Raw genomic sequence first — 26,929 nt, 5'->3', positions numbered from 1 at the left:
ACCATCATCGTTCTCATTGGGAGCAGTAGCACAACCGTCATCATCATCATCATTACTACGACTGTCATCCTCAAAATCAACATCATTATCACCACAAACACAATCATCCTCACCATCATCACCGGCATCATTATCACCACCACCATTCAAACCTCTACCGGATCCACTGCTGGATGAAGGCTCACCACGCCGTGTCGGCCATGGGGGTGTACCTAACAACGCCCCTTTTCGATCCTAATCAATGATTCGATGCACCGACGGCGTACGTCGTGAGCAACTCGGAAGAGCACGGTTTGGCTACAACATACGTACGTTGCGTGCTTACAAGATAAGACCACGTGCGCTGTTTGTGTTGAATTGATTAGCAACGGTTATGCCCGCGGGCACACGGCGGGGGGGGGGGAGTCAAGGATGTACCGCGTGGAAGAAGCAAGAGGAACTTGAAAGGCACGAGAGAAGAGAAGGAATGGGAAATATGAGGAACAGCATGGGAGAGGAAAACCGAAGAGACGGGAGCAAAGGGTTAGGAAAGATGGGGATTGGAAGAGGCTCCATGAGGGCCTTGACGTTGCTGCTGCTGCTGCCGCTGCTGCACAGAAGTGGAGAAGCGGATTCATATTCTTAGGTTTTTTCGGTAAAGTCACGTAGGTAAAAAACAAATTAATTAATAAAAGTAAAATAAAAATAAAAAAAAATATTTTACTTTTATTAATTTTAAATAAAAGTAAAATAAAAAATGTATTTTACTTTTATTAATTAAAAATTAAAAATTACCTACGTGACTTTACCGAAAAAACCTAAGAATATGAATCCTTGCAGTCACGAAAGCTTCAAATCTAGGAGAAGCGGAGTCTGTTTTCACAGTGGGCGGGAAGAGGGGAGGGGTTTCACAGTGGGGGCGGGAAGAGGGGAGGGGTTTCACAGTGGGGGGCGGGGCAGTGGCCACACGAAAGCCACGTCGTTTACGGGAGGCCTGAGTTGATTTAAACAGAGAGATGGGCAGGTGCTCGGTGTATGATTACATCGCAGCATTGGGCGAGTTGGTGACAGCTTTGGGTGGCCTTAATCCAGCAGCGGATTGATCATAGCTCAAGATGATTATACTTTGTTCCAAACAGATCTATTCAGAACGGATTCTCTCGCGTAGAAGCTTTTGGAAGTGTGAGTGCATCCTGTTTTTTTTTCCTGAAGCCAGGCTCACAAGCTGAGCAAATCAGTCGCGCAACTTGGCTGCACGCAACCAGTTGCGAGCAATCGCACAACCGGTTGCATAAGAGTAGACACAAACGCTACTTTCAAACTTCGATCTGCTGAACGATGTTAGCGACGTACATCATCACACTTTGCACATTTGCGAGCCGCTGTCGGTCGTTACAACGCTGCATTACACGCTCTTCGATTTCCTCACTGCACACCACTGCTCGTTCGGATGTCGAGAAAGGATTCTAGATTTAAAGCTTTCGTGACTGCAAGGATTCACACTCTTAGGTTTTTTCGGTAAAGTGACGTAGGTAAAAAAAGCCCCCCCCCCCCCCAATACGTTCCATTCATTGGCTACCACACTCAGATAAGCTCCTCCCCCTCTCCTCCCCCCCCCCCCCTTAACTTGTATTTAATAACTTGTATCTTGGAATTGTTTTGCCTCACTTGATACAGTAAATCTAGCTGGGACGGTCCCACCTGATGACGGAGACTTGTGTTGCCTCCGAAACGTCGTGATTTCTTTTTTTATTATTTCTTTTATTAATTTTAATTTTTTTACATACGTGACTTTACCGAAAAAACATAAGAGTATGTCGAGAAAGGAGTTTGAGAGAGAGAGAAAGAAAGCGAGAGAGCGAGATTCAATCGTGCAACCAATTGCCCAGTTGCGGACGCTGTTTTCTCAAACGACGATTTTCCCGTCCTGCGTGGGCGACGGAGCGACAACGCTTCAAGGCCCGCGAGTTTACTGCGAACGTGAACGACGAACCCATTGTAACAGGACAACAGCAACAACAACAAAAAAACTCATCAAAAGGAACTTTTGAAAACCAGCCTTCAAAAAGGAGCCGCTATTTTAACGGGGCATGTTGAAGCGCACGGAATACTTGTAATCATGGAACAGTCGGGCTCTGGTTCCGCACGCTCCGTCTGTTTGAAGGGCAGGGCGGAGGAAAGCGTGGGCTCGCTGCCAAATTCAACACATTTAATTAAATGTGTAAATATATCCAAGCTCTACTTTAAAAGGGCTATCTTGAAATTAACTCTTCCGTTTAGCAATGAGGCATTTCTGCTATAGCGGTCCATTTTAGGCGCGTGGATTTTTCACTGTGATACCATCCTGATTAAGAGCTGTAATGCGGTGTAATTTGGTTCAATCGTCGTGTTGATTTCGAATCACACGAGGCGTCTGATGCTAATTCCATCGATCATCTCCATTTTTTACCATTGCTTTTATTTAACTCACTGTCTGTTGTTGTCGTTGTTGTATCTTCAAATCATGTAACTCAATTTTAACCCACTTCCCAATGTGGTATCGACTGCAAACTTGGTATACTTACGTCATACTGATGACAATACTATATTCTGTCATAAAAATATATATTTTTTAAACATTATTTTTTATATGTTATGTTTCGGCCTGGGTCAAATTCTCCACGGTAAGCTAACGTTCGTTGTAATAAACCACGTGATGGCAAACTTCGGGGCCACTTCCTGGAGTCGTGGAGTTCTTCCATTACTCGTACGGTGCATTTCATTGAAGCGTGTTTTAATAAAAAGTTGTTTTTATATATTACGTATTTGCCATTGCTATTGAATCGCAACTTTCCCGGCCACGGCTGACATCAGTGACGAGGCGGTATCTCAGCCGATCCGACAACCCAGCCACCTTCGCAAACCCGCAATGACCGGTGTGGTGAAGTATGGTCAGGCAACCTTTGTGACTGACACTGTGTGTTTGAGGCCTTCAGCCCACGGTGGATTGGCAATTAGCTGCGTATTCATATATATAAAACAGTGTACAGTCATATCATACACTCCCGCTTTTGTATGGATTTTTTCGGGGGTTTTTACCCAAGTTGCTCTTTCAAATGAGACTATCCCTGCTCGCATTGAGATCTCACCTGGGTAAACGAGTACACTTGACTTCACGTGTGCCTTTCACGGGCGTATGAATACTTCTTCGTGGACAGGGCGACGGTGTCGTTGAGTGCCCAACGCACAGACGCGGAAGCCCAAACCCTCCTTCCGACCGCTGTCCTCAAGCAGGACAGCAGAAGACACAATTAACGGGGGCGCACAGGTGTTCGCCACAAGACAAATGGGAATTGTCTCGGTTTTTTTTTTCGATAATTTCCTCTGCTTTAAGGTGCAAAAACAGACAATTCCAAAACTTAATTTGAATTCCTGCGTCGTCACACGCTCGTGGGTGAGAACCACGATGATTACGGAAATAAAGTACGCACGCCAAGATATGAAAAAAATATGCAAACGTTCTAATCCACTCCGTGAGTCGTTTGCACGTTTTGCTTACCCACAAGATAGGATCGGGACGGCAAAAAATAAAAAAATAAACATTCAATTTTTAAAAGCACTTCGAAGAATTGCCTCTTTGCAAAGTTGTAGTGAGCTGAGACTGCAAGTACATGATGTAATAGTATTGGGTGGATGTATTCCCCCCCACCCCCCACCCCCCCCACAGAATAGCTGTTCTCTGTCAAGTCTTGTAATTACCAGAGTACGCTGCTGTAAATCTAGACGGCCGTGAAAGGGGGCACGAGCGCTAAATGTCGAGACGTCGTTGCGTCGATTGGCAGCCGTGGATCGCGCGTGCCGTGGCAGACGTGCGGGCTTTCTCGCGACATTTGCCACATTTGAAAAATGACACTCTCTGCGAATGATTCGATTGAGATTATACATAGCAATCATGCACCCCCCCCCCCCCCGACCCTTCCACCCTCCCACATTTCATTTCTACTTGGCAGGATCCTCCTAAAAGAAAGACTCGTGAGAATCAGTGAGATTTTCGTGGGCAAGCAAGGGTAATAATGAAGATAATTAAGAAAAATATAATTTCAACTTGTGATGCGAACAGTGTTAACTCGCTCTCGAAGCGAAAGAACAAACCCCACAGACAGGCCCCAACAATAGCCCAAGCTCTGCAGTCCTCTCTATATTAAGGTGTCATCGGCCGATTCATGAGTGCTTACATGTGGGAGAAAACACACACACTCTCTCCCCATACAGGCAGAATAGGCAGAGCCCATTTCTGCTCTACTGCCTTCTGTTTTGTAGGTGATGGTTGGTGGCTCACGTACAGCCCTTTCGTCAATCCGCTGCTGAATGAGGGCCTCCCCATGGCGTGCGGAGCCTTCTTTACCCCGCTCGTCACCATGGGTCGGTGTAGGCGGGGAGCATAGATGTATGGTACAACAAGGGATGTTGCTGCGCTGCCCTCTGCTGCCCAAGTAGGCACACAGCAGCCTACGACTTCCTGTTGAAATGCGTGGTGGCTGCCCATCCCAGCAGTAAGCAAGAGCTCAATAATTAGAACATGGCGAATGATGATGATGCTGTTGACGACGATTCAATTCGCGCTCTCAGTCAGCATCACCAAGAAGTGCAACGCCCTTGCAGAACTCCTTCAAATGGCAGAGCGTGCTTACAGCCCTCACTGATTGCTTCGCAGAAACTCCATCAGGAGTCACAAGTAGGGCCTTTACTGGTCAACTGTAAATGGCTGAAGATTAATTAAAAGGGATAACAGGCTTTGTGGCGGTAAAAAAAAAAAACTCGTTTTCATTTTAATGAACCGTTATTTGTTGGGTAAGTTTTCTCGAAGCGGCAACTCTGCACACGGAGATCCTTGGAGGCTCTGCTACGAGCCGCACTCGCCGCTCATTTTCGCCGAACAAAAGGTCAAATGTCAACGTTTTTTTTCTTTCCTGTTCAAACGGGAGTGGGATGTCCCTCGTATTCTATTCATAGCCCTGATCCAGTGGTGGAAATTCCACGTTCCTACGGCGAGAGCCCGCCCGCCTCTCTGCACGGCAACGTTCGGCTGACGTCCCGACAAATCTCTGCCGTGCTCATGTTGTCGAGACACTTGCAGGGCAGTGGAACCCGCGGTGTGCAAGGGCATGGGCCGTGGAAGCAGATTTTATTGAAAGAAAAAAAAATCTTAGATTCCCTTGAAGCGACCTATTTTAGTTTATTAACATACCAAGGAGGCACACACTTACCCAAGGGAAATGTTAATCGGAGTCCAGATGATTTTTTTTTCTACGCTTAATTTTCACAGCTGTAATTACATGCAATTTCAGACGAGAGGCGGGGAAAAAAAACGAATGTCACGTGACGGGTTTTGTTGCGTGGCCAGTGGTGACCGAACTGAGGCCGTCAATCGCTAAAAAAAAATAATGTAGAAACCCCGATATTGAAAGCGTAATATCGGTCGTGAAATCCTGCGTATACAATTGAGAACCCTGATGAATCAATCACGGTCGACTGAACATCGGCTCTGCACCCAGGGTTGTTTGTAGCTGTGCTCGCTAACGCCGCTTCAACCCCTTAAGCCACTAAAAGAAAAGAAAACTCGATAAATCTTCAAATGAAATGAATAAATAATGTTACCCTGCGAAAGGATGGGGGGGTTGGAGCAGCGCTAGCAGAGCCCGTGTCCTCCTAGTTAACGATGACTGCCACTCGCGTGTTCAGCGCGGTATGAAGATGGAAGAAAAAAACGAAACTACTCCTGCCACCGAGGACAAATTGAATTGTGCACGCTGACCCACCGTAGCCTCGGAGTCGAAGAGAAATGCGCCTCGAACCCAGCGATATCGCGGCCACGTCGCTGATATTCATATTCTTAGGTTTTTTTCGGTAAAGTCACGTAGATAAAAAATTAAAATAAAAATTAATAAAAGTAAAATTAAATTAAATAAAAATCACGACGTTAATTTTATTTCATTTTACTTTTATTAATTTTAATTTTTTACCTACGTGACTTTACCGAAAAAACCTAAAAATATGAATCCTTGCAGTCACGAAAGCTTCAAATCTAGAATAAACACGTGGCTGATCTCATCTCCGTGCCCCAGATTGACTTCGTGAGCCCGGGGCATTTGAAGCAAGAGCACTAAGAGGAACAATGCGACGGAGCCCTCGGTGCGGTAATTGCTGCCGAAAAATCGCCTGGCCGCTCTGTCATCCATTTACATTTTTTGCCAAGTAATTTTCTCCTGCTTTGCATCAGCCTTTGCCCCCAAGTCCACGGCTGATCCAGATGAAAAGGTTGCATTTGATATTAAAATATTCCCGTCCCGGTGATCCATCCCAACGTTAGTTGGACGACGTTACATGCCCCCCCCCCCCCCGATTACATTCTGCGTGGCAAACACGTGCTAAGTATGTAAATGTTTTAAAAAGTTACCTTATTCATAGCGATATGCACTGTGGTTATCTCACTGTGCTTGTAAACCCAGCGGATGTGTTCACCAAAAATAATCGATTCTCATGCACCACGACATTCCATATATGTACGTAGTGTGCATGTTGTACTTCTCTATTTAAAACATTAATTACGATTAAGGACCAAACGGGGTTGCAAGGCCACAGTAAAGGTTAAGGGGCCGTCCATAAATGACGTCACGCACCTAGGGGGGGGGGTCAGACATTTGTGACGATGTGTGACGAGGGGAGGGGGTTTAAGAAATGTGACGTCACGTAAAAATGCGCACCTTTAAATAAATAAATAATTTTCTAACAACACTAATTGTCAGCGCACACTGCCCCACGAACCCGGGCCACCTCGGTTCGATTCCTGGCCACAGCCAACACCGGACCTGCCCCCCCCCCTCCCCCCAACATCATCTTTCACCAACACTGACCAACACGGTGAAGTATGGTTAAAAACAACCCCCGCGGCCAGCGAGGAGTAGGGAGGCCTTTATCCAGCAGCTGGGATTGACAAAAGGCATTGAACTATTATCTTTGCACTTCACCGGGCATGTAAAATCAATGTTGATGTGTGGTTTTATCCAATGAAGCAATTTGTGGATAAACATGATTTTTTTTTAAATCTTACCGTGACCCCGTCACGCAGAGGCCTACTCATGTATGATTAGTATTAACGTCACGGGGTCTTTAACTTAACGGCCAACGACACCAAAGTAGGAGACCTTTTTGCCAGTAGCAAAGTATAAAAAAAACAACGATAGTTTTACCCTTTCTGGCAATAAAACAGGTGTTAAGATGTTCAAACACAAAATCAAACACCAAATCGAGTCTGCATGAACCACACGTACTTGCGCACGTACTTGTACTCGTGGTTAATGCAGACTTGATTCCTTTGCCAAAGGGTCAAAGCTATTCTTATGTTTTCATACTTAACACGCGCAGTCTTGACCAGGGTGGCCTTTGGGCTCTTAGCCACGAAGCTCTTCAATTCACTCGTGCTCAGCCAACAACTTGCCCGGCACGTCGCTCGTTAGGCACGTCCCATTCCTTTTAAAGCGGCGGTGTCATTGGGTGTTTTTTGTTGTTTTTGTTCGGCTCTATTAAGCACTTGATCTTGGGAGGCATCGCTTGTCGAGTCGATTTTAAAAGCAAACCTCGAAAGAACAACACAACAGCAAAAGCCGTAGAGGAACTCGCGACCCGCTGGGCTTGCGCGTGGCTTCAAAGCGACGGCGGATTTTTTCACGGGCGTAGAGAATCCCTGCGACGATGTTTAGTGTGGTGCCATTCGTCGGACACTCTTGCAAGCTGGTTATGGCATGAGACGCGACGCTGCGATGGGGGGCATTGGGGGGTTGGGGGGGCTGGGTGGTGGATGGGCAAGGGGTGGAGGGCAGGGGAGGCAGGGATAGGGGGCCTGTTTACACCGCGGAGGAATTTTCGTGAGCGCATGCATGCGCTGTACCTGGCCACGGGCCGCGCTTAACGACGACCAGATGAATGTGCGGGGCTAATTCATTGCCTCTGCTGCACGATGAGGCCCCTCTGCGAGAGTACGGAAATTCATATTTGATCCGCCACAAAAGCACATTTTAATTTGCCTCCATGACGAAGTTGGGGGTTTGTCGAGGCCCAAAACGAGATGGCTGCGAGGGCTTCAGCTGTGAGGCCTTCAATTGTGAGACCTTCAGTTCTGAGGCCTTCAACTGTGAGGCCTTCGGCTGTGAGGCCTTCAACTGTGAGGCCTTCAGTTCTGAGGCCTTCAACTGTGAGGCCTTCGGCTGTGAGGCCTTCGGCTGTGAGGCCTTCAACTGTGAGGACTTCAACTGGGATGACTTCAACTGTGAGATCTTCACTTCTGAGGCCTTCAACTGTGAGGCCTTCAGCTGTGAGGCCTTCAGCTGTGAGGACTTCAGCTGTGAGGCCTTCAACTATGAGGCCTTCAACTGTGAGGACTTCAGGTGTGAGTACTTCTACTGTGAGGCCTTCAGCTGTGAGGACTTCAGCTGTGAGGCCTTCAACTATGAGGCCTTCAACTGTGAGGACTTCAGGTGTGAGTACTTCTACTGTGAGGTCTTCAGCAGCGAGGCCTTCAGCTGGCTGGCACTTCACTTGCAAGCTAATGAAGCAGCTATCAACCTCACGTGCGCTTGGACGAAACAACTGATTCCCGCTGGTCCTAAATGTCTTTACCCAGCCAGTATAAATGTGCACGCCACAGAGAAGCAATCAGCAGGTCTTGCATGGTGGGTTAAACTGTGGGTGCTCCAAAACCTCTTCCAAAGGCACCTGACCAACGTGATAAGTTACATACTCTTAGGTTTTTTCGGTAAAGTCACGTAAGTAAAAAAAATTTAAAAATTTAAAATAAAGTAAAATAAAAAAAATCGCGACGTTTCGGAGACAACACAGGCTTCCGTCTTCAGGTGGAACCGTCACAGCACGCTTGACTTTACCGAAAAAACCTAAGAGTATGAATCCTTGCAGTCACGAAAGCTTCAAATCTAGAAGTGATAAGTTACGTTTGTTGAACTTCTTTTTTCGCACCGTACGTAGCCAACCGCGCTCATTGGAGGTGCAGGGAAAGGACAACAAACTAAATATAAAAAGCGGTTATGAAGAAATGAATTTGTCAATCTGGATTAATTCAAACTGCATGGCTCTAGTGGCTTCCTAATAATGTTACCAGACGGCCGTAAGAAGCGCAAGTGAATAGCACGAGAGTGAACGCGTTTGTCGAACTGAGCAAGCTGTTTTTTGTATTGTAAGAGTTGCGGGATTTGAGATGATGGGAGGTAATTCCAAGGTAGAGCAGTGCGAGGGAATAAGCATGAAGAGGGGAAGTACGTCACACGCACAGCGGGCCCCCTCTCTCGTGTGTCAGCGAGGATGCAGTGACCGTATTTGTTTTTATGGTTAGCCAAAAGCCGTTGCGAGGATGGCCAGAGATGCTATTTACATTTTTTTTTAAACAGACAATTTTGGTGGAAAACTTGAAGCAGTTTGGCCATTTTTTACGGCAAATTATCGTGAAAAAATGTTTTTCCCCTCACGACAAAATACATGCGTTCTGCCGTTTGTCGTCAGAACAATCACGACCGCAAATTCATATCTGTGCACGAGTCAATTCTTACGAAGCCAAAAGCGGGTTTTTCTTGATTGAACAGATGGCTGCACTTTGTTTTAGGCTCTGCCACCAGAGGAATCATCGCTTCCAAAATTGGAAATGTCACCAAAGAATCCGTGGCCACAGAAGCCAGAGCTAGCAGATCAATACAGCATGCTTTGTTGTAGACTTTTATTATTTTATATTTTATATGTTGGCTTTGTCTAATAAAATTTTCCCCTCAACTGTATTTTAATTGTGCTATCGCCATTACGTCATTCCGTGATAGAATATCCTAATCAGAACTCTAAGCAGAGCCGTTTCACATTGTGCACTCTTTGTCTTCAAAAATGTTGCACGGTCTTGCTCCGGCTTATCCTTCACCTCTCACAGACCAGTGTAGTCTGCCGGTCGGGGTGGCAATGTTGCTCCGTGGTTTTTACCCAACCCTTTACCATTCCGATGACGTACGTGTACGTATGTGTACGTCATCGGATTTTCTTCCGATTCTGTTCCGATGTCATACATGTACGTCATTGGAACGGAAACGGAAGTAGAACTAAAATTAAATAACGTCATCGGTCCCGAGGCTTCCCATATTCCGAGATTCAGCGGTGAACGGGACACCCACCCACCCTGCAACTTGCAAACATCTCTAAATTGGAAAAGCAAAGGTAAGCAAAGACATTTGAATTGACGACAAGCGGTCGGTGAAAGGTGTGACTCGGTGTTCGCTGCGGGTCACGTGGTCTGCGGTGCGTGACATCGCACGAGTGGAGCACTTTTCACGTCTCCTTTCGTGTTCTTCGTTCGCAGTCTTTTCTCTCTCTTTCTTTGTCCATCCATCTCCCTGTGCGCAATCCCCTGTGCGACCCTTCTCCCTTCTCCACTAGAATCAACTTCCCCTGTATATTAAGCAGCACTGCCCACAGATTCAACACTGCCCATAGACTAACACTGCCCACAGACTCAACACTGCCCACAGACTCAACACTGCCCACATATTCATCTTCTTGGTTCTTTCGGTAAAGTCACGTAGAATGGAAATATTTTATATGTTTAATTTTTATTATTGTATTATATCCATTCTACGTGACTTTACCGAAAGAACCAAGAAGATGAATCCCTGCAGTCACGAAAGCTTAAAATCGAAACTGACCACAAACTCAACACTGCCCATAGATTCAACACTGCACACAGACTCAACACGGCCCATAGATTCAACACTGCCCATACACTCAACACTGCCCACAGACTCAACACTGCCCGCAGACTCAACACTGCCCGTAGACTCAACACTGCCCGTAGACTCAACATTGTCCATAGACGCAGCACTGCCCATAGACTCAACACTATCTATAGACTCAACAATGCCCATAGACTAAACACTGCCCGTAGACTCAACACTGCCCACAGATTCAACACTGCCCATAGACTCAACACTGCCCACAGATTCAACACTGCCCATAGATTCAACACTGCCCATAGATTCAACACTGCCCGTAGACTCAACACTGCCCACAGATTCAACACTGCCCATAGACTCAACACTGCCCACAGATTCAACACTGCCCATAGACTCGACACTGCCCACAGATTCAACACTGCCCATAGACTCGACACTGGCCACAGATTCAACACTACCCACAGACTTAACACTGCCCCTGAACATTAAGCAGTCCCCCTCCTTAACATTGACATCATAACGCAGGGTGATAGACAAACTTAATATTCCACTACCATCATCACGACTCCCGCATTAACTGTAGCCCTGCCCGAGGTGGCATTTACGACTTTTCAAAGCCATCAGCCGAGGCCCCGGGCTTACAAACAACAGCTTCAGCCTTAAATGGGATATCTACCCTGCTGGTGAAGAGGGCATTTCAATGCAGTGCTTGTTAATTATACTCTAGTTACCTGCATAAGGGACAATGAGTGTCACGTGTCAGTTGTTAACGGGGTTTGTTTGTTCGTGTGTTGTTGCGCTTATTCAGTCTTGCCTGAGTAGTTTGTTACGGTGTTTCTTCGTAGCTGTGTTTATCGCCTTGGATTCACCCCAGGTACCCGTTGCTCAAAGTGACTCGTCATCTGAACGATAATGGCAAATTGTTCCCATTATTTATAGATTTGAAGCTTTCGTGACTGCAAGGATTCATATTCTTAGGTTTTTTCGGTAAAGTCACGTAGGTAAAACATTAAAATTACCTCGCCATAACAAAGGCTCACCCTCTTAAGCCTCACCTTACCATATGAATAAAAAGTGTGCTGCACTTGCCCCTTCCCCCCTCTCCAACCATTATATAAACGGAGTGGTAGCTCCTGCAATCTCTCATTTACTTGATACAGCTGTCGTGGCTGTGACGGTTCCACCTGAAGACGGAGGCTTGTGTTACCTCTGAAACGTCGTGATTTTTATTTTATTTTACTTTTATTAATTTTAATGTTTTACCTACGTGACTTTACCGAAAAAACCTAAGAATATGTTCCCATTATGCACGTTTATCCACTGATAACCCTGCGAATATCGTGTGTTATTTTCTCAAAGAGATCAAAGAATCATGGGATCTGATAATTGTGCATCCCCCCTCTCCTCTGTACACAGCGCGAGCGACGGCGATAGGAGTCACAGATATTCCGGATAAAAAAGGGGTTTCATGATTCTTTAGAATGTCACCAACATGTGACGAAATCTTTGCGTGCCAAACGCGGCCATTTCGCTTCGCTGTTCATAATCCAAGGTGGCCCTGGTTTCTGAGTCGGCGGTTGTTTTGTGTAAAAAGCCGGGGATCTTGGCTGGAATCATTGCGGTGTAAAAGTAAACACAACTGTTTTTTGGTCTCTTTTTTTTCCTTCTTTTTGTTGTCGTCGTACAGATCGATGCATGACTTCAAATCCCATCAATTCTCAAAAAAACTGTGGTTGCAAAGTGAATGGACTTTCCATCCATATTTTTGTTGGGGGGTGGGGGGGGTTTACAATGAATAAAACATACCGTACTGCACAATATAGGATATTATTCCCTTCCGAATAGTAATAGGGAGAGAGAGTTAATGAGGCATCGCGGTACATTCGTCAATTGTTTTCACGTACCGCGGCCCAGGTCTTTCGCTGTGGCGCTGCCATACGGCGGGGCTTTTGGGGAAACCCGCACCATGGGTCTGGTCCGTCTGCCGCCACGAGAGATCGTGCCTTGGCGACAGACGGGGACCATCACACGCACACCGCGGCATGCGTGCACGTCCTCTGGGTAAATTGTGAGCTATTGTTGCCCGCTATTTTACAATTTCCACAATAGTCCAAATTAAAGGCTTTGTTGCGGGGCGGTCGAGGTCTGACAAAAGCGATTCTCAAAAAACAACAACAACAACAACAAAACCGGTGACAAAAACCGCGCGCAATGAAAGAAAATATATCGGACAAAAGAAAATTACTGCCGAGTGCTGCTCGTGTTTGGTCGCGTGTCCTTGACGGCGAACTCGAAGCAAATTGCCGGTGGACGATAAGCTAGAGCTTAATCACCGTCGGGCACACAATAGCTGGGAGGGAAGCGCGCTGATTCAAAGCCACTGATCAACAGGTAAGGCCCGAGGAGGTCGCCAAGCACAATCAGGTGAACGCGAATGTCAGTCGGCACTCAGTGTCACTGGGTGACATTTGGGAGACAACGGCGGGTTTTTTTTTTTACAAATTCCGGAGCTCCTTTGAACCTTGCGTGTGCGCGACGCTGAGACTTTTTCGCCTGGCACGCAGGAACTCGCGGGTTCGATCCCGGCCCTGACACCTGCTGCATATTCGGAGTTTGCGTGTTTCGCTCTCTCTTCCCACGTGGTGAGATGTTAACTACCTCTCCTGGTACGCAGGAGGTTATGGGTTCGATCCTGGCCCTTGACGCCTGCTGCATATTTGGAGTTAGCATGTCTCGCTCTCTCTCCCCGTGGTGAGATGTTAACTACCTCTCCTGGTAAGCAGGAGGTTGTGGGTTCGATCCTGGCCCTGACACCTGCTGTAAATTTGGAGATTGCATGTTATCTCCCCCGTGGTCGCGTGGATTTTTCTCCGGGTCCTCCGTTTTCTTTCCCTCTGCATTTAGGAATCAACGTACGTTTAGAGTTTTTGGGTGCTGCTATAAATTTCCACGTGATAAGCCATTTTGTTAGCGCACTGGACTTGCAATTCAAAGATTGACGGTTAAATCTCCCGGCGTGCCTCGGCCAACCCAGCAGTATGAATCGTGTGTGGTGGTGTGTAGCGTGAGTAATATCTTGCCGCGGTGGTGAGCTGTTAATTACCTCGCCTGGTATACAGGAGGTCGTGGGTTCGATCCTGACCCTAATGCCTGTATATTTGTAGTTTGCGTGCCCTCTCTTCTTGTGGCCACGTGGATTTCCTCCGGGTCCTCAGGGGTGACCCAGCCCGGTCATGCGAAGATGACCGAGAGATCAAAAGTAGAGAATTATATTTTTCGAGTTAAACTAATTACTTGGTTCGCTGTGCAGAAAACGGCCAAGTTATCAAGAAGGGCCACAGCCGGAAACGTCGACTATTATATTTTCCTTTGAAGGCAACAACAGTGTCATTGACGAAATGTTTCGAGTGCTTTTATATATTTTCTTTCTTTCTTTCCCCAGGTTGCTTTGATGAAATAAGCATAGCCCCCCCCCCACTCTCTCCTGCTCTGTATCTGCGCATGAAAAAAAAACCGCAGGGCTCTGGCAGGTTCAGCCTTTGCCGGCTCGTGTTGTCGAGCGGCAGCAGCAGCAGCAGCAGCGGTGTTTGTTCAAACAAGCAGACTGTGGACCAGTTGTTTTGAACTTTTTGATGAGTTCGGTTAAAGGTTGCCAGCATTGCCCGATCGCAAGGCTCTCGTGTTCCGAGACGAGAATACCAAAAAAAAAGAGAACGATCAACACCTGCACCCTGCCACCCCGCCCGCCCCCGCCCCCCCCCCATGAAACGAGGGCTCGGTCACGGTAGTGCCAAATTGTCAGCGCTGTTCTCGAGTGACGAGAGAGCAAACGGACGGGTCTTTCTTCCGGCGCTGCTCCCCTCAGTAACTTCCACCCGCACGAAAGGGGTGACACAACTTCTTTAGCGCTTTGATCCGCAGGTGAGACGTACACCAGGAATCACGTCGCCCCAGAGTTGTTGCTTGCGACAGCCGGGGATGATGAGAATCAGAGGTGGGACAAAGTCATTGTTATGCAAGTCCAAGTCGAGTCGCAAGTCATCAAATTCATGACTCGAGTCTGACTCGAGTCCAAGTCACATGACTCGAGTCCACATCTCATAGGTGGGACAAAGTCATTGTTATGCAAGTCCAAGTCGAGTCGCAAGTCATCAAATTCATGACTCGAGTCTGACTCGAGTCCAAGTCACATGACTCGAGTCCACATCTCATAGGTGGGACAAAGTCATTGTTATGCAAGTCCAAGTCGAGTCGCAAGTCATCAAATTCATGACTCGAGTCTGACTCGAGTCCAAGTCACATGACTCGAGTCCACACCTCTGATGAGAATGGATAGCGTTGGCAGAGAGATGCTCGCGCGTGAACACATTCCTGCAGAGGGAGCTGGTAGGAACGTTGGGTTGCTTGGTCAATGGCCAGGGTCAACGGCGGCGTGGTGTATTCCGCAAATATGCCCGACTGTGAGGGCGAGCACAAGCCGGCGTGAGTAGGTTAAACGTTGAGTTTTATAAGGGCACCACGGGGTGACCAGCCCCTCCCCACCCAGCCCCACCCCTCCCACCCCCCACCCAGCCCCACCCTCCCCACCCAGCCCCTCCCCACGCTCCCCTCCCCCACCCAGCCCCACCCTCCCCATCCCCCACCTTCCCCATCCAGCCCCCCTCCCACCCGGCCCCTTCCCACCCTCCCTACCCAGCTCCTCCCCACCCTCCCTACCCAGCTCCTCCCCACCCTCCCTATCAATTCAGGCTCTCGATCGGTTCAGGCTATCGATCGATTCAGGCTCTCGATCGGTTCAGGCTCCTGCCCGGTTCAAGCTTTAGCCCAGCCCAGGCTCTCACCTGGCCCAGACTCTCACCTGGCATACGAGGAACTCTGAACTGTGGCTCTGCGCTTCCAGGTTCTCAATCGAACATTGCGTCCAATTCACGATATACGTGCCTGTTATGAATCGTGTTCATCATCATTATTATTATTATTGTATTTTGACGGAGTGTCCTTCATGCCCAAGGGCATATTCGAGCGTTTTTTTTTGCACGCCCTCAAATTGTAAATTAATTTACAACTTAACGTTAAGAAAGTGTGAGCATCACTTAAAAGACTTGAGATTAAAAACACAATGTTCACTGAAAATATTTGGGAGGGAACAAAAAAAAAGTGACATCTAAGTACAAACTCAGGTCACCGAGGTTTCTTTGCGCAGTGAACGGATCCGCCACCACCACCACCACCACCACGGTGCAGCCAACACACCAAGAGCAGAGTACGCGTTTGGTTCATCACTAATTCAGACCTGTCTCTTCCGAGCCTATACATCGTTTTTGGGAATGCTTAAGCGTCATTGATTGTGAATACCGTCGCGTGTTTAGTAATGGCAGCCGGTAAGAACTTACTTTGGGAACATTCATTTTGTGAAATCTTCCAAGGTTATTCTCTGCCATGATGCGAACGCTCTGTTGACTGCGGGCAGTGGCAGAGTTGGGAGAGGCAGGAGAGTGCGGGGAGGGGAGTAGAGTGAGGTGAGAGGGGAGAGGCAGGAGAGTGCGGGGAGGGGAGTATAGTGAGGTGAGAGGGGAGAGGCAGGAGAGTGCGGGGAGGGGAGTATAGTGAGGTGAGAGGGGAGAGGCAGGAGAGTGCGGGGAGGGGAGTAGAGTGAGATGAGAGGGGAGAGGCAGGAGAGTGCATGGAGGGGAGTAGAGTGAGATGAGAAGGGAGAGGCAGGAGAGTGCGGGGAGGGGAGTATAGTGAGGTGAGAGGGGAGAGGCAGGAGAGTGCGGGGAGGGGAGTAGAGTGAGGTGAGAGGCAGGAGAGTGCGGGGAGGAGAGTAGAGTGAGGTGAGAGAGGAGATGCAGGAGAGTGCGTGGGGGGGAGTAGAGTGAGATGAGAGGGGAGAGGCAGGAGAGTGCGTGGAGGGGAGTAGAGTGAGGTGAGAGGGGAGAGGCAGGAGAGTGCGTGGGGGGGAGTAGAGTGAGATGAGAGGGGAGAGGCAGGAGAGTGCGTGGAGGGGAGTAGAGTGAGATGAGAGGGGAGAGGCAGGAGAGTGCATGGAGGGGAGTAGAGTGAGATGAGAGGGATGGACAGGAGAGTGCATGGAGGGTAGTAGAGTGAAATGAGAGGGGAGAGGTAGGAGAATGCGTGGAGGGGAGTAGAGTGAGGTGAGAGGCAGGAGAGTGCGGGGAGGAGAGTAGAGTGAGGTGAGAGAGGAGATGCAGGAGAGTGCGTGGGGGGGAGTAGAGTGAGATGAGAGGGGAGAGGCAGGAGAGTGCGTGGAGGGGAGTAGAGTGAGGTGAGAGGGGAGAGGCAGGAGAGTGCGTGGAGGGGAGTAGAGTGAGATGAGAGGGGAGAGGCAGGAGAGTGCGTGGATGGGAGTAGAGTGAGATGAGAGAGGAGAGGCAGGAGAGTGCATGGAGGGGAGTAGAGTGAGATGAGAGGGATGGACAGGAGAGTGCATGGAGGGTAGTAGAGTGAAATGAGAGGGGAGAGGTAGGAGAATGCGTGGAGGGGAGAAGAGCGAGATGAGAGGGGAGAGGCAGGAGAGTGCGTGGAGGACAGCAGAGTAAGATGACAGGGGAGAGTGATCAAAATGCAGTGGCAGTTCGTAGCTTGTTTGGTAGGGTCACGAATGCCATCGTGGGTTTTTCCAATTACAAGTGACACGTGCAGGACGTGCAATTGAACCTATGGCATGAGAAGGTGACAGGCGATGAGCCAGTGCCGTCCTGATCTATTGCCAATCCGGTTACTCTGGAAAGCTGGCACGGATTGTTCACTGTTTTCTGTCTGGCGAGGGAACCAACGCCGACGATGATGTCACCGATAATCGCGGCACCACGTGTTCGTCGAAACAGGAGCGCCGCGTGTTGCTGCCGGCAAAGTAGGTAAAAGTGTGTGAAGAATAGAGCACCGTGAGATGTTTGGGAGCACGTGTTTCAATGAAAGTTGCTTGCGCTCACTCTTTGGTTCTTTCGGTAAAGTCACGTATAAAGATAACATAATAAATTAAATACTAGCATGCGACGTTTCGATTGCAACACAAGTAAAGTCACGTATAAAGATAAAATAATAAATTAAATACTAGCATACGACGTTTCGATTGCAACACAAGCAATCGTCATCAGGTATAAATGAAATAGAAACACAAATCTAGTATACTTAGAAATGTAATGTAATACAACAGAGAGTCGGATAACATAACAGTCAACACCCTACCTGGTTGATTACGTTCTTCCTGAGAATGCTAAATTTTAGAGAGAGAATAAACACAGAACCAGAGACATATAGACAGACATATAAGCAGACCGATATCACAGAGATACATAGAGAGAGACAAACATAGGCACACAGAGAAACCACGCCTCTGTGTCGAGGCCTTAAATAGAGAGAGGGGGGCGGGGGTGGAGAGAGAGGGAGGGGTTAGAGAAATTAGCATGTCAATGAGTGGCACGGTGAGTGGTTCGGTGCAAAAGCTTGAAAAAATTAGGAGACAGGGAGAGAGACACACTGAATTAAATAACCTAGCAAAATTTCGAAATGTAATGTAATGCAAGACAGAGAGTCGGTCAACACACAATTAACGCATAGCCTGGTTGATTAAGTTTTTTCAAAAATTGCTAGTATTTGATTTATTATTTTATCTTCATACGTGACTTTACCGAAATAACCGAAGAGTAATTCCTGCAGTCACGAAAGCTCCAAATTAAGTTTTGCTTGCGCTTGCCGCGAGCGTCTGCGCCCTTGTTGTTTGGCTGGCGGTCTGCGAACGCAAAGCGAAGAATAATCGAGCCTCCCGTTTCATCAAAGTGCCTTTGAGCTTCGAGCTATTGCACGTCCGTCGTGATGGGCTGTGCGGATCCTAATAGGTCTATCGGTTGCACACACATATTGGGCCAATTTGCAATTAGCGATAATAGTTCGGACAAAGAACTTCACTGTCAAAAAAATGCCGTTTGTGTAATGTTTTTGGTTTTATTTGTGATCACGCGATTTGCATTTCAAATGTGAGAAAACCGCTCCATTATTGTTTTTCAAACGAAGTCAAAAAAATCGCCGACGACGCAACCCTTTTCATCTCGGGGAAAACAAACGGGACGACACGTGCGCGTGCGTCCTTGCGCACGAGTCTAAGATCATTTTGTTTTGAAAGTCGCTTTGATCTACGACTATGAAACAAACAAAAACAAATGCAAAAATGTAAACAATGTTGGGGGGTAAAAAAGACAAACACGTGCAACTCACGCGCGTGGAAGGAGAGCATGGCGTGGAGTCAAGCAAACGAGACACCCATCGGGGAACGAACGCAGTCCACCAACACATTCTGAATGACCGCGCGTACGCACGCACGCACGCATATACAAGGCGCTTCAAAAAAATGTGAACACTTCTGAGAATTTTCAACAATAACCACGTTAAATGTGCCGCCTCCGGGCTCTAGAGACCACCTGGAGAAGATTGCAGGCACGCGTTGACAACGATGGCGAACAAGTGGGGAGACTTTTTGAAGCTGTTAACATTACATACTCTTAGGTTTTTTCCGTAAAGTCACTTAGGTAAAAAAATAAAATTAAAAGTTAATAAAAAATAATAATGGAAATAAAATAAAATAATAAATCACATATAATATCACGTATAAATCACAAACAATATTTTATTTTATTTCCATTATTATTTTTTATTAACTTTTAATTTAAATTGTTTTACCTACGTGACTTTACGGAAAAAACCTACGAGTATGAATCCTTGCAGTCACGAAAGCTTCAAATCTAGAATTGTTAACATTTACATTTGTTATCACGTCACTGCGTATCATCCGTTCTTTTTCTATTAAAAACCGATAGGACCATAGAAGTGTTAACATTGTTTGGAAGCATGCTGTATGCACCTGCAGCAGCGAGTCAATCTGATGGCGCACGTGACGGAACCGATTTTTTATTTAGTCGCATTGTATATTTCAGCCATAGTCTGAAGTCTCTTTAACACGTAGGCTTTCTTTTCGATTTAAAGCTTTCGTGACTGCAGGGATTCATCTTCTTGGTTCTTTCGGTAAAGTCACGTAGAATTGAAATAATAAAATAATAAAAATTTAACATAATAAAATAAAATAATTCTCACGACGTTTCGGCCACAACGCAAGTAGCCGTCCTCAGGTGGAGAACAGGTCTGTCGAGGAGACAGAGTCTGAACATTCAGACGCTGTCTTTCCGACAGACCTGTTCTCCACCTGAGGACGGCTACTTGCGTTGTGGCCGAAACGTCGTGAGAATTATTTTATTATTTATCCGTCCTCAGGTCTGTCGGAAAGACAGCGTCTGAATGTTCAGACACTGTCTCCTCGACAGACCTGTTCTCCACCTGAGGACGGCTACTTGCGTTGTGGCCGAAACGTCGTGAGAATTATTTTATTTTATTATGTTAAATTTTTATTATTTTATTATTTCAATTCTACGTGACTTTACCGAAAGAACCAAGAAGACGTAGGCTTTCGCAACCAATATCATCCACAATTGTAAATGCTGTGGGTTTTTACTCTCCAACACACCGGTGTGCTGTACTAGTAACGAATTGACGCTTTTGTTCACGTGACAAATCTTTTACTATTTGGCTGTGTCGGGTGGTGGCGGGTTTAACGACACATTCATATTTACGCGATCTAACCCACACAAACCTATAACAATAGGGTTTTTCCCATTTTTTCTGGCAACAAAACTGAAACCTTTTAACAAGAAGTCATGTCTACATTAACCACAATATTTGCAGTCAGATGCAAACAAAAAACACACTATGATAATATATGCATTGTCCTTGAAACTGATTGGTCCACACCAAGGGACGGCTTTCTTTTGAGCCTCGACCCAATTGGTGCTTGACCAGAGGACGCCAAGAGGCGTACAGTTATGGAGTCTTAAGCCTAGTCGGCAACACCCTCTGACATTTGAGTCACGTTCCTGCATGTGGATTTCATTCAGTCATTCTGTCGATCCGCTCAACTACAGCAGTCACACATCCCCCCATTATTACTATTATATTTCTAACAAACGAACAAAAATTAACACATTCGTCAATAACAACCACCGCCTCGAAGGGAACAAAACTATTATTGGTGTAAAATTGGCGATGTTTCGGGCAATAATCCTTCTTCCTGGTAACGCGGTATCACCAAATAACGAGTTTACTTCCCAACAGGAAGAAGTGAGTCAATCTGTGAACCTTATTGAGATACTCTTTGGTTCTTTCGGTAAAGTCACGTAGAAAATTAAATCAAATAATAATAATAGAATCCGACGTTTCGATTGTAAGAGTAGGCCTAAACACCCTTTGAGGAGCGGGGCTCTCTCGATCTGCCGCTGGCGGGAGGGCACCGTCCGGCGGGTAGCGGGCGCGAGCGGGCGATTGTGCAGGAGCGCGCACTCCACGCTTTTGGCATCTTTCACGACGCTCGCCTTTGGGTGGGGGGGGGTGGGGGGTAGAGTGTCGCGCGTGCCTAGCGAGGCGTCAAACTCTGCAGCGCGGTGGGTCTCAGCACGACACTGCCCCTTGCTCGCCTGCCCGCTCGCGGGTTGTGACCCTCTCGAGAGGGGTTCGTGAATCTCCGCCGAGGCTTGCGCATTAGCGGCGCTCTGCGGGTCCTTCCTTGCTGAGCTGCGCTACGTTTTTTTTCGTCTCCTTTGGGGGGCGGGGGGGGGCAGAGGGGGGGGGGGCTGGGGTGGGGGTGCTCCCCAGACGAGGCAGCAAGTGGCGAGAAATGTCGGGGGGGGGGGGGAGAGAGAAATGAAATCAGAGTGAAATATCTTAACGAACCCAATTCATCCAGTGGAATTAATTGAGATATATTTCTTTTTCTGATCTCATTTCAGATGAATGTTTTTGTCGTGCCCTGGGAGAGCATTTAAAGTAACCGGGGCGGTCACACGTTGGTGACTTTGTATATGTGCGTACATATGTTTAACTTCTTTCGCACCGTACGTGTCCAACCGTGCGAATCGGAAGTGCGGATTTGATTTTTATAAACATTTGAATAATACAAACATGACAGTCTTTCTCTCTATATATATCCATTACAATCAATTCCAAATCCATGCTCTTATTCGTATGAGCATGTGTAGAGTTAAACTACTTCCCATCAATCAGATTACGCTATAATTGTTTGAAATTAACTGTGAGCAATTTAAATATTTCACTTGTTGCCCTGAAGTGATGGGAATCATTTGGTATCAATCAAGAATCGATTGGGTGACGTAAAATTTAATTGGGTGCCATTATTTCAGCTTTCCACCCCGCCTCCCCCCCCCCCCCAACTCTAATCGAAGCTCTTGGATGCGTTTTTATGGTTGTCCGACGTTTCGCCCCTCGTGCTGGGAGCTTCTTCAGGAGCAATGCACATTCTGACCCCCGCGTCCTTCCATCCCTCCTTCCCCTTTCCATCTTTCCTCCCCACATCTTCCTAACGTGACCTTTAAAGAGGTAACAGAGACAAAGATCCCTCTGCATAGCCTTTAACAGACTGCTGGGGCAAGTGCTGTTAGCGAGCACCTATGAAGGCCTACATACATATCCCCCAACCCACCACCACATCCACGCACCCACATAGGCCACTACTCATTAGGGTGGAGTGATTTAGGGTTTGGTTCTGCAGAGGAGGCCATCAGTGGGCCCCCCTCCGCCACCACGCCGAGTGCACGGCCCCAACTCCACCCCGCCATAGATCCCCGCCCTCCCCCAAGGGCCATATTGCCAATGCATAGAGAGCGCTTTCAATGAGCCACTATAAATGCACATATACACAGTGTTGGCCGTGTCTGCTGCTTAACCCCCCCCCCCCCCATGTGCCTCTCCGGGCTAGAACCCACTAGCTTATGCATGCGTGTATACGTGCACTGACCAAACCTGTGAAATTATTATACAGAAGTCCATCCCCCCCTCCCTTACAAGACTCTGCCCCCCCTCCCTCCGCCCAGTTGTATTATCGTGATTTAGTTCTTATAGTTGATTGCAGGCTAATCGTTCTTTGATTTCCAGTATTCGAAAGGTGCCTCGTATACAAACGGAATCTCAAAGTCACCCGGTTAAATCGGTGCTGCGATGGCATGGAATTATCTTTTTTTTTTATTCACCACTGTCATCATTACGATCTGAGAACGTACAATTTTCGCAGCCCATATTCTCGATAATTCGCCGTTGACTTTCGAGTTCGGCCGAGTAATGATCTGGATAAATTTTTGTCGTGTGACCCTCCACCACCCAACTTAACCAACCATATGAAAGTGTCACCTGCACAAGCGTTGAACGCACCGATCGTTTATTATTGAAGCTCACTCATCGGTGAATTGAGGAACAGTTTTTACAAAGAACACGAATTTAGAGTATTCGGCTGCTCAATATTTCCACACGATGAGCCACTTTCGTTGAGCTATCATTTGTCGTGGCGAGGTCGCTTCTGAAAAAGAGCGAAACAGCTCTGTGGGGCCTTACCTGGTAAAATAAAATGAAAACATAGTTCAGTTTAATTTGCCGAGTCGTGCTAGATACGTAGATCTGCAGCACAGCGCACGCGCGCAAGCCGGACTGCGCGTACAACGCGAATGAATGCTGCCCCCCCCCCCAACACTGCCTCGCAGTGCCTGATGGGAAGAACCACTGCCGCCCCCCTCTCCCAACACTGCCTCGCAGTGCCTGATGGTAAGAACCACTGCTGCCCCCCTCTCCCAACACTGCCTCGCAGTGCCTGATGGGAAGAACCACTGCCGCCCCCCTCTCCCAACACTGCCTCGCAGTGCCTGATGGTAAGAACCACTGCTGCCCCCTCTCCCAACACTGCCTCGCAGTGCCTGATGGGAAGAACCACTGCTGCCCCCCTCTTCCAACACTGCCCCGCAGTGCCTGATGGGAAGAACCACTGCTTTCTCCCTCTCCCAACACTGCCTCGCAGTGCCTGATGGGAAGAACCACTGCCGCCCCCTCTCCCAACACTGCCTAGCAGTGCCTGATGGGAAGAACCACTGCAGCCCCCCTCCCCAAACACTGCCTCGCAGTGCCTGATGGGAAGAACCACTGCAGCCCCCCTCCCCAAACACTGCCTCGCAGTGCCTGATGGGAAGAACCACTGCCGCCCCCTCTCCCAACACTGCCTCGCAGTGCCTGATGGGAAGAACCACTGTCGCCCCCCTCTCTCAACACTGCCTCGCAGTGCCTGATGGGAAGAACCACTGTCGCCCCCCTCTCCCAACACTGCCGCGCAGTGCCTGATGGGAGGAACCATTAACCCCCCACCTCCACCAATCCAAGGCACACCCGGGCTGTCTTAACCTTTATTCATCGTTTTAGATGTTAAATTGGCGAGCGCCAGTTCCCCACGTGCTGCCCCCCCCCCACCACTTTGCCCATTAAATCATCGCGCTCGCTGCCCGCCAATCGTGAGTGATACCCAATTACTGGGGCCGTACATCCATCTCCGGCTTGTCCGGCGAGAGCACACACACACACACACCGCTTTTCCCGCGCGCGCCGTATTATCGCTCACCTAATATACTTGGCGGTATAGTTGTTTGTAAAAAAAATACAAAATTTGTCGCGTGTGTGTGTGTTTTGTAACGCATGAAGCATCTCTTTGGCGGATTGCTTTTTTTGGTTTAAATCGCCGCATTAACGTTTTTGTTTCACTCGCCGCGTTTTCAAGAACACGTAGGGGGGCGCATCTTTGTAATCCACGAGCCTGACCCGAAACCTGGCAACCTCGACATCCACGTCACTGCACAAGTACGTTCAGTGTCAAAGCCATGTTACGCCACTCAGTGGCATAACATGTTAGCAGGTAAGGCCCACCGAGCTATGTAGCGACCTGGCCACAAATGGCAGCACAAAGAAAATGGCTCATCATCACGTGCACAATCAGAGCAGCCAAGCACTCTAAACGATGTTGACTCTAAATGCGGATGGGGAAACCCCGGAGGACCCGCAGAGAAATCCACACGACCACTGGGCAAGAGAGGGACACGCAAACTCCAAATATACAGCAGGCGTCAGGGTCTGGATGAAACCTCCGACCTCCTGTATACGAGGCGAGGGAGTTAACATCTCGCTGCCGTGGCTCCGCTCAGTCCACGTTCCCCTCATTCTATGTGACGCTCAGTCTGCTTGGCACTCAGTCTATATTTAGCAACATATGCTACATGCCACTCGGCTTACGTGCCTCAGCCCCCCACCCCCCATGGCCAGTCTACTTGCCACTCAGTTTGCCGAACGGAGTTCAGCACGCGACCGGAGAAAAATCGGTCAACCGGTGCCGAACGCGAACTCAGTGTTGCGCACCGAGTCACGGAGCGGATTCCCGATGACATTTGCTTTCACTGCCGCTGTGATTAGCGCCGAGACCCGCGGCGTTGTGTATCCCCACGTTATCGGGCAGTGCGGCGTCCGGCGCTGTTTTTCATACCCTTGTCCGTGAATTTTTGCGGCGTATTTACCCGTACGTGGAAATGCTTTTTGTTGTTTTGGGTTGTTTTTGTTTACGAAATGTCCCAAATAATAAGTTTGGGGTTGCGTCTCCCATTTCTGGGGCGTACGGCGGTTGTGTTGAAGAAAACGCTGATCGAAGTTTAACCCTAACTTCTATTCATCAAGAATTCGGCATCGCATCATCATACTGTGAACACCTCGTCTGAACATTCACCATCCTTGTCAGCCATCTGCTCAAGCCACTGCTGGATGGAGGCCTGCCCAATTCTCTTAAAATCAATGCAACGTGGTTGCAAAATATCAATTATTAGCATTATTATCGGGAGGGATGCTGCCATGAGTGATATGGTTAGCGCAATGAACTTGCAATTCAGATTTTAAAAAAATCTGATGAATTCATGAAAATAATCAATTCGATGCGCGGCTGTCTAAACAAGCAACCCCTCCCTCGTCCGTTCCCATGATAATAATAGTAACGTAAAGTACACACACCACACAAGCAGCGGCAACGATGGCCAAACATTTGACCCGAGACTTCGTGAGAATGCGTTTAGCAAATGCAAGGTGAAGGAGCCGATTTGCTGGCTGTGGTTGAAAGGGACCCCAGCGGCTTGAGAGGACATTAGCCCCCCCCCCCTTCGTGGCAAGCCGACCCCTTCAAAGTGGCGCCACGCGTTAAAAATATGTCGGCGGAGAGAGTGGTTTTCATGACGCCGCAGTGAAAGATTGTCAAGAGTGCCAGCGCTGAAAGGGGGTGTGGCAGCGTGCCACACTTGCCCAGCCCCGGCTGGTGATGTCACCTTTCTTCCCCTCGGCCGTGGTCTAAGCCCTAACACTGCAAAGCGGTTCGAGTGGCAAAATCTTCCGTGTCGTGAAAGCTTTTAAAACGAGCGGGTCTTCGTAAAGATCGAGCGTTCCGTCGATTAAACGAGTGTTGGGCGGTTTTTCAGCCCCCTGCCTGCGTGTTCGCGGATGGGCTGTCGTCTCCCGGCGGGTGGAGCGAAACGTCGGACATCGTGGCGAATGACACGCGGCACGAACCCGAAAACGCATCGGAGAGTTCTGGGCTCCGGCTGCATCCCACTTGTAATGTTTGGGACCAAGTGTATCCATATAGTGAGACAGGATTAGACCCTTAGGTTTTTTCGGTAAAGTCACGTGGGTACAAAAATAATAAAAGTAAAATAAAAAATCACGACGTTTCGGAGGCAACACAAGCTTCCGTCTTCAGGTGGAACCGTCGCAGCACGATTGCTGTATCAAGTAACGATTGTCTGAACCGGTCCTGGACCTCGCCTAGGTTGACTCAGCCTCAGATGAGTACCTGGCGCGGTGGGTGGGAGTACTCTAAAAGGTGGCAGGGGGCGTGGTGCTGGCCACCCCGCTCCCTCGTGTGCCGTGCTGGCCTTCACAGGTGCTACTCGTGAACAGCACTTGCCCCAACAGTCTGTGAAGGCTATGCGGGGGATCTTTGTCTTTTCTCCTTGTTACCTGTTGCCTAGCACGTACAAAACGCTAACCTGGAACGGTGGTGGGAATCGCGAACAATGGTCAGATAACGAGTGGCTTGGAGGACACGGAGACGGCAGAAACGAGGTTTCTCTTTTTCCCCCCTCGAGGGAAAACGTCGCGGACTCCTTGAACAGCGCTCGGCGAAAGTTTGCGACGAGCCTCGAAGAGACGGCGCGCGAAACGAGCACGAACCGAGACGTGGGTGGGGAATTTCCTTTCGAATAAACAGCGAGCGC

The 26,929-nt window shown here is 48.2% G+C and overlaps 1 protein-coding gene across 1 annotated transcript in view; it reads left to right on the top strand.

Annotated features, from left to right (window-relative positions):
• The window catches only part of LOC144734590 (neurexin-1-beta-like), a 530,465-nt gene that overhangs the window by 400,348 nt on the left and 103,188 nt on the right, over positions 1-26,929 (top strand). The gene's annotated exons all lie outside the window — the stretch shown is intronic.

This window comes from Lampetra planeri, chromosome 52 (genome assembly GCF_965212315.1).
Source record: "Lampetra planeri chromosome 52, kcLamPlan1.2.h2, whole genome shotgun sequence".
Taxonomy (NCBI): Eukaryota; Metazoa; Chordata; class Hyperoartia; order Petromyzontiformes; family Petromyzontidae; genus Lampetra; species Lampetra planeri.
Note: the sequence above shows the minus strand (reverse complement) of the source record. Positions and strands in the feature narration are given on the sequence as shown.